Raw genomic sequence first — 8,771 nt, 5'->3', positions numbered from 1 at the left:
GAAGTACTCCCGAATTCAGTTTCAACAATATTCATGCAAAATTAACTGGTCTGTTATTGCGTTTAAAAACTGATTATTAAGTGATGAGCCTTTTAAAGCAACATATGTAACTTACGGCTTTAAAAATATTGCTGTTAAATTATTAATAATGATTAAATTATTTGCCGAGTGAGTGCACAAAACCACTAAATACTGATACTTCGACGTGGGTTCAAATCCCTGCCAACGGGTGCGCTGTATGGCTACATGTTTTTGGAATTTCTCTATGTTAATGTGAATATGTAACTTGAATACGAGAGAGTGTCCTTGGAAAATCCTCCCCAAAGGCATCTGTTTCCTTAGGCAGGTAGCCTTAACGAAATCAAAATCCAGTCAAAAAGTACGCAAATTAAATATGCTGTTAAAATTAAACTAAAGGTATAAATTATTAAGAAAGGCGGTAATTGCTTTTAAATCTATCAATTAATTAAGCCGCTATTATTCGCATACATGAAAACATAAATTACAGGTTTTTTGGCACGTAGAACAACAATATCTCTCAAAATTGACAGTTGACCAGGCCGCACGAATGGAAAATGCCCTAGTAATGCCAAATAACGGTGAGAAAATATGGAAAACTACACCGCCACAACTTGAGTTTTCTTGAATATAGAAAGAACAGGCGATCCGAATAATTGGAGTTTCAGGCAACTGGAATCCAGTCAACTGGAGTATTGCCAGTTAAAAACCTCTACGTTTGTTATGAGGTTTGAATATCTCACCCCAGAAAATCGCCTCATGCGTCATTCCTCGTTTGGGTTCCCTGCTTTGGTGATCGTTATCGAGGTGAGGGGTGCTCGAAGTAGGGGTCGAGTAAAAATTAATCGAAATAGCTGAAACAGTATAAAATTTTACTTTTTACGAATAACTAAACAGTTAAAATTTGTATCTATAGTAGGAATATTGTACGCTTCTTTGGGGTTTCTATAGGTATATTTTAAACTTTCTAAAGTCCATTCCCTGAAAAACAAAATAAATAAACAAATAAATAAAAGTAGCAAGTAAACAAATAAATAAAAGTTAAAAAGTTTTGCTACATGTTCTTCTTTTGTTTCTTGTATTTATTTTTAAAAACAAGAGTTTTCCTAATAAGAACGATGAGATTTTAAAACGAAAGGGCAACTATCTTTAAAACGAAAGGGCAACTATCTTTAAAACGAAAGGGCAACTATCACTGTCATTTATTTTTTATTTTTGTGTAGTATGCTCTGACAATTCATGGTGGTTAAATACACTCTTTAATAACATTAATTTTGGGCAAAAAATAAATTTCTCAGGTAAAGCTAATTTCTGCTTGAATGGAATGTTAACTAACAAAACTCTCGTTTTGGATGCGAAAACAATCCGCGAGAGATGCATAAGAAGCTTTTGCATTCGCAAAAGGTGATTAAATAGTGTGGTTTGTATCATCATCGGACTAATTTTGTCCTCAAAAAACGAGAGGGGGGAAGTGACCGATGAGGGATACCGATTGATGATAACATTTTTTTCTGACCACATTTGGAGGATATTAATTTGGAGGGCATGTGGGTCCATTGTCGTGGGCTATTTTTTCGGAACTACTTTGTCGTGGGTTATTTTGTCGGGGTGCCCAGCGAATTAACTTAAAACGTGTTAGTTTTCAGAAGTGCATTATCATTTGTTTATGTGTTTCTGTTGAATAATGCAGAGAGTTTCTAAAAACTAATTTGAATATCGTGTTTATTGTGTATTTATGTGCATAAATTTACCCCACAGGCTGTTTTGTCGTGGGCTATTTTGTCTGGACTACTTTGTCGGGGGCTATTTTGTCTGGACTACTTTGTCGGGGGCTATTTTGTCTGGACTACTTTGTCGGGGGCTATTTTGTCGAGGTACCCAGCGTATTAACTTAAAATGCGATATTTGTCAGAGGTGTATTATTATTTGTTTATCTGAAATAATGCGGATAACTATTGAAAACTGATTTTAATATCGTCATCAAGTAGATTTTCATCAAGAGGTGCGACAAATTCAGAGACCGCGAGGAGCGGCAAACCTCTAGCTATTCAACTGAATTTATCGCCTTAGCATGACTGAAATGACGGAAGTACGACGTTTGGACGATGCGTTGACTCGGCCTTGAATTCGTTACTTCCAAAAATAACGTAACGTTTGTAAGGGAGCTACTGAGAACTAAAGCTGGCAGATCGACGAACGTGACGTCAGATTCACTCCCCCTCTTCTTCCCCCATAGTGCGCTGCAGTGGGGACCGTACTTTAGTGCCATCGGCTGATCAGACGATTCTCACTTTTTCAAACTACCCTTAAGAAAGTATCACGTGATGAAAATGCCGGCCAACTATTGGCCGCGAGCCGTAATGATTTGCCACCGTCGCGTATCATGGGCATCATGAGCAAAGAGTCTTTCTTTGGAGGCTGAAATGGCTTAGTATGAAGTGTTTTCTTTGGTGAAACTTTGTATTCGGTGCGTGCCATTCGCTGGATATAATTAGGCGGGATGAAATAGTTTCCCCGGTTATCATTTGAATTGTGAATTTTATTACCTGTCATTCAAAACGTGTTATCATTTCAGAATCATAAGTGAATTTTGCTACATGTGACAGTTCATAATTCGGTGTTGATTGACTGTTTTGTTGCCTTATGCGTAAATTCTACATATATATAGGTAAGTGCTTATAATATTATGTGTTATTTTTTACTTTTAAGCCAGAGATCTGAAAGGCAGTATATTTTTAAATAAAATTTTGAAAAGGCGCGATTTCACGATGCACGTGTTTCAGAAGAAGCCGTGAACGTTTGAGCGTGGCAACGTGATGTCGTACTAATTTTCGTAAATTTTGATAATAATATTATGTTCTGTGAAAGAAATATCTAGGTTATTAATTTCAAATGATTTTAGTACGAACAATTAGCTTTTGTTTGGAATTTGTGAAAAGTTATAAAAATTTAAGGTTTGTTTTTGAATTGGTTTAATATGTAAAATGGAATTACTCAAATAAGACCGATTATGTAATAAGTTAAATAATTTTTAATGCATGTGTTTTATATAGAGTTTTGATTTAATTTTGAGAGGCGAAATTTTTTTGAGAGTATATCATATGTACATACACACACTTATATATTAAATTTGTCTAAAAACCGACCTTAGATTGATTTAAATTTTGAATGCCAGCTCTTAATCTGGCCTTCAAATTTTTTGCTTAATTTTAAATTTTATCGTAGCGCTTTTCTCTTTTGGTTTGGTGACGATTTACATTGCAGCGTTTTCAAATTTCGGGTTTATATAATTAAAAAGCACATTGTTATTACAAATACATATGTAAAATTTGAATTATATTTAGTTTCTACGTTTAGCTATCTTTATGGAAAAGATAAACAAAATAAGAATTTTTTTTTTTGTTTTGTTTTGTTTCTTAAGATAGTTATTAGAATACAAATAAATATAATTTAAAAGTACCAAAATATTTGTAAAAGAAAAGTTTAAGAACGTAATATCTGATGCACTGAGAAAAAGAGCGGGGCGAAAAAATTATTTTCGGTCAGAATTTAAAAGAAAAAATTCTTTTAATTCTTTGATTTGTACGCAGATCGTTTGACCCCAGTTTGCTGATAAGATAATTCTGTTGAATGTAAATACAAGTTCATGTTAGACAGAAAGATCCGACATCAGAATCTGTGTAGAATCTTAACCCGGCGTTTGATTACATATATATTTGAAAAACAGGCATACTCTAATCACGCTCTGATTTCTTATAACCGACGAAGCATTTTATAACCATTTTATAAAATACATATTATTGATTAATAATTGTTTGAATATCGGCTCCCTATAAGCATACATAAACATTGGGCATGGTAATAATTACTTTTTTGAAAATTTACTGTTTCTACTTTGACCACTAATTTTTGATTATCCAAAAACAGTAAGACGAAAAAGAGAATCAGTATCTTTCTCATCTAGACTTTGTTTCAAAATATTTATGTTTAAACTAAATGAATATATTCTGAATGTGGGCAAGTAGTCTCCAGAAATTTTGCGAGAAAATTTTCAGTAATTTAAAAATGATAGAGGGATTGTTTGTAGATCTCTCTGAATTTGGTATTATAGTTTCTTTTCTTTAGTGGTATTAATTTTTTCTCTACTACTTGGCCACCACCGGCCGAGGCTGAACGCTGGTAGTTTGAATCCCGACGAACGTGCTGGCTGTTTTAATAGGTTTCCCCATGTGTTATGTGCATACGACCTTGTTTACCTTAGAAAAACCTTTAGGAAGGCATCCCCTTCCGTAGGCAGATAGACCTCGTGTTCATTGCCGTAATCAAATAAACCGAACCAGTCCCGTATCTATTCCTTATTGTTTGAATGTTTCTGAATCCTGGCGAACGGGCTGGTTGCATGTTTGTTTTCGTGGTTTTTCCCATGCATAACGTAAACATGAGTATTTCCCTAAAACTTTTATATGAAGGACATTCCTTTTCCTAAGACAGACAGCGCTTGTGTACGTTACCGTAGTCAATAAAGCAGACGTATGTTTATAGAAAAAATCGTAAGTAAATTTTGTTTCTAAAATATAAATTTCAGCTTTGTATTTTGTCAGTTTATTGCAATACTGCTAATTTGGATCATTTTAGCTGTAGCGTATTACGAATTGATGGATTGTCATTATTTAGGCATTATAATTAATACATACTTCACAGATGGTTATCACATTTTCTGATTTGAAGTTTCAAGTTTTCTTTATTGCAACACTGTAATTTTATAAATCAAACTGTTTTCAGTTGCTCATGAAAATTTAATCAAATTTTTGAGAAATAGTGTGTACAACTCAGCTACTGAAACTACAACTCATTTTCTGAAAGTCCTTTTATGGTAGATATTATAGCGATCGGTGTGGAACCCCAAAAGGTCGGTAGCTTTTCTCAAAGGGTCAATGACCAAATTAATTCGTTAGTAATATCGTATTTTTCCTTCGTTATAGTATCGGCTAGAATGTAAATATCTGTACGGAATCTTATTTATTAATAACTGTTCATGGCATTACTTTTTAAGAAAAGTTTCGCGCAAATTTGTGAAATCATGGGGTCAGCAGAAATACTATAATTTGATGTGAAGATTTCGTTATGTAAAATAAAACAGTATTCAAAATTTTTTTTTTAAAAAAAAGTATATCTCCATTACATGAATAATTTATTTTCTTAAAAATAGAAGTTTTATATTTTATGAGCAATCGTATGCACCAGAATAGAAAGGAAACACCAGAAGGTTTTCGCTTTGAACTTTTTTTTTTTTTAAATTTAAGTCTGGTTTATTCCTCACTCGTGTCCTCAAATCCTAAGGGAATGAGACCGCGAAGAAACAAGTTTTCCCAACTCCACTATCGCTGTGTGTAGACATCTTTGAAAGGTACTTCATTTCTAAATCACTTTTGTTTTTTTAAAGTTCTATATTCCATACACGAGATAAACTTCGATGTCATTTTATCTTGATTTATCATTCACCAAGGATATGATTAATTTTGTGTCTGAATTGACTGTTAAAAAATTAGTGTTAGTTGTTTACATTAATCAGTTAATCATCACTTTCACTAAATTTACCAGAGTGTTTATAAAACAAAGATTAAGATTTTATTGCCCGGCCGCATTCCTACATTGTTATTGGGTCAGCTGAGCAAACTTGCCATCGAAACCGAATACGTATTTTAATTGTAAACACAGAAATTATTCTAATCAATACAAAAAACCGGGAATAAATCGTTGGCTCCGGTATCAGAAATGAACCGCAATTTACTTGAGTTCTTTAAATGCTTAAAAAGACGCGCTTAAAATGTAATAAATGTAATTGTGAAGACGTTATTTAGTTGCTATAGTTGTCGTAACTATGTAGAACTGCTGATTTTAATTCGCGTTACGAGTGATTGTTATACATATTCTCAGTACTAATGTTCACCCATTTTCTAATCGGAGCTGTTGAACTCAGCTCTTTGACTTTCCAGCAATGCATTTTGGCAGTGTAACTAACGTTAAAATCTCAAAGTCAAGAATCGAAAATGTTTGCTGTTTACGCAAGTCAAAATGCTTATTTTTATTTTAGCATATAGTATTTTAGGAGAAATATTGTAGTTAAAAGTAAATACTGTATTTACGGTACGCATTTACAAAAAAAGTGTTCCCAGCAGCTCCGTTGCACTTTTCTCCTTTAGACTAAGAGGCTCACCAGCGGCCGAGCGGTAACGTCGCTGAACACTGGTAGTTCGGTCCGAGGTTCGAATCCCGCGAACGGGCTGGCTGCATGGGCGTTTTCCCCATGTGTAACGTGTATAGAACCAGTTTCCCTTAGAAAGTCCTCCCTCCCCTTAGGCAGATAGCCCTGGTGTGCTTTGCCATAATTAAATACACCACACCTTTAGACTAAGATTATCTGCCTTATACTACTTGAAAAAGTTGTATGAAAAATCGCTTCTGTGAAATTATTTCAGATGTTTGTGCATAAAATGGAAATAAATAATTTTAATATTCTGAGAAATATTTCTTACCTGGCTCAGTTCCCGGCGTTGAATATGTAATGTCGTGTTCAAACCTGAACAATTTTGAGAAAATACTGACAACCCCGGAATGAAATATACTAGGATATTGGTTCAAAAATCTATGATTCAAAAATCTAAATAAAGTTAACACAAAACTGCAGTTAAAAGGAATTTTTAATAACTCCTCTGGATATATCTTAGATTTTAGTATTTATCATTAGGTTAAACTTTCTTTTAAAATTCTTTGTTATTTTTAAGGGCATCGAAACACTAAATTTATTGCAGTTTAGTTCGCCGTTAATTTTGCAGCTTTGTAAAGCTTACATTTGATTCAGCTGTTCTACCTCTTTCTGAGAATGCTTTTCCACTGGCGCCGGTATTTCTGGCATGCTGGAAATGTACTGTATTATTTGAGCAAGACTCGGCAGTGAAATGTTTTTCTTTTAAATGACTGAAAAGTCCTATCCATTTTTTCGCTACTTTTTCCAAATTTTATAATTAGCTGACCAGAAACAATTTTGCAAATCACTATTTGATCCATATTTATTGAATTAATTTGCTACAGTTTTATTATTTTTTTTCCGCTGAACCTTCGGTTTCAAACCATGTTAATTTCATTGTTGTGTATCCAAATTAGAGGCACCAAAATTGTTCGGCCCATCGCTCACGATAAGAAAGACACGTGTCATCATTTTAGGGAAAAACGTCTAGACAACAATTAGTTTTAGATACAAAATATTTAGATTGCCAACAGCGAGTGTAAACAGAGGTGATATTTTAATTGCTAGATGGCCATTTTACTCGACGCTACACTATTTTTACTTTTTGCATATTCGGCACTTTTAAAATTTTACTAAATGGTAGGGATAAAATGACAAACTGGCCGGGACTCAGACACCACATCGTCAAATCGAGACTGTCTATCTCAAAGCGGGACGTCTGGATATCGAACTTATTAGTGATTGAGTAAGACAGCTGAATATTGGTATTTCGTCCCGCGTTCGGTTCTTGGCGAAAGGCCTAAAGGAAGAGCCATGGAACAGCATGGGGTTTCCGTTTCCCTTCTCGAGGTATAACGTAAATGTGAAACAGACTCCCTAGCCATTCAGAAAGTTTTTCCTTGAAGAAATTTGCCCCGAGGCTGCTAGCTTTCAATTGCTTTGCCGTAATCAGTTTAATACCCAAACTAACCTCAAACCGACAACCCTTGTTTGCTTCCCATAGTCACTTTAACTAACCAGAATTCGGAGATAAGATTTTTGTTAATTTTTTTTTTTGGATGTGCACTCTTATTTTCATTATAAATTTATTAATTTCCTACATCAGCATAGTTGGCTGTTACGTTTAAGAATTTCATATTAAAATTCCGGTTCGATCCACCAGCAATTCTTGTTCAGCAATTCACCAGTTCGATTGAGATTCTTGGGGTCAGAAAGATGGAGATCTATCAAAGCAAGAACACCAGGTCGAATTTCAAATATAATATACTAGCATTTGATGGGAAGGTGAAAAACGGTTCTCATACAAGCAAGCTAAGAAAACGTAATTCTTGCTGTAAAGTTTCTTTAACGAGAACGTTATCGACAAGAGACTAGTTCGCTTGGAGTGTTGTATGAAGCTCTTCAGTTACTATAGTTACATAAAATTACAGGAATTGTCAGAAACATTGATTCTTTATAACCTAAATATTAAGCCAGTAGAAGACTTACTCTGATGTATTTGCAGTGACATTGTTTTGCAATTCTGTGGAAAGCGGGATGTATATATTGACAACACGAACAAGAGAACAAACAGGTGGATGATGAAAAGAATATACGAATTGCTTTGCATAATGGAAGTTGTCTTTTTTTTTTTAATCAAAAAACCTTAAGTTACATTTTAAAAAAAAATCTCGTTGAAAGCCGTGCTTATGTTCTTACTCTCTAAATTTATATTTTCGTGCGTTTCTTCCTCCCGAAAAATACTTAATTTTGTTTTAAACAATTTTTTTAATTCAAATTTGTGTTGCTTATTTCTCGAACAAACGAAGAAAAATGTTTCTAAATGATGGGATTTCCTTCGTCCTAAGAATAAATCATTGCGAATAGTTTCGTGCTGTTTAACAAACTTAAGTTATTGTCTATTCGCAAATCTTTCCATTTAGTAATTTTCCACTAGCTCCTGAGAGATAAAACTGAAACTTTTAAAATTGGAAAAAAAAGTAAAATTTACAACTATGCAAAAAAA

The 8,771-nt window shown here is 33.9% G+C and overlaps 1 protein-coding gene across 1 annotated transcript in view; it reads left to right on the top strand.

Moving 5' to 3' along the window:
• The first annotated feature begins 2,417 nt into the window (after positions 1 to 2,417).
• Ent2 (Equilibrative nucleoside transporter 2) overlaps positions 2,418 to 8,771 on the top strand; it is a 269,678-nt gene continuing 263,324 nt past the window's right edge. The window contains exon 1 of the mRNA XM_085808590.1: positions 2,418 to 2,686. The gene's annotated coding sequence lies outside the window, so the exon portion shown is untranslated. The remainder of the gene's footprint in view (positions 2,687 to 8,771) is intronic.

This window comes from Stegodyphus dumicola, chromosome X1, assembly GCF_044657685.1.
Source record: "Stegodyphus dumicola isolate Sdum_Otavi_A_Nest chromosome X1, ASM4465768v1".
NCBI classification, from domain to species: domain Eukaryota; kingdom Metazoa; phylum Arthropoda; class Arachnida; order Araneae; family Eresidae; genus Stegodyphus; species Stegodyphus dumicola.
Note: the sequence above shows the minus strand (reverse complement) of the source record. Positions and strands in the feature narration are given on the sequence as shown.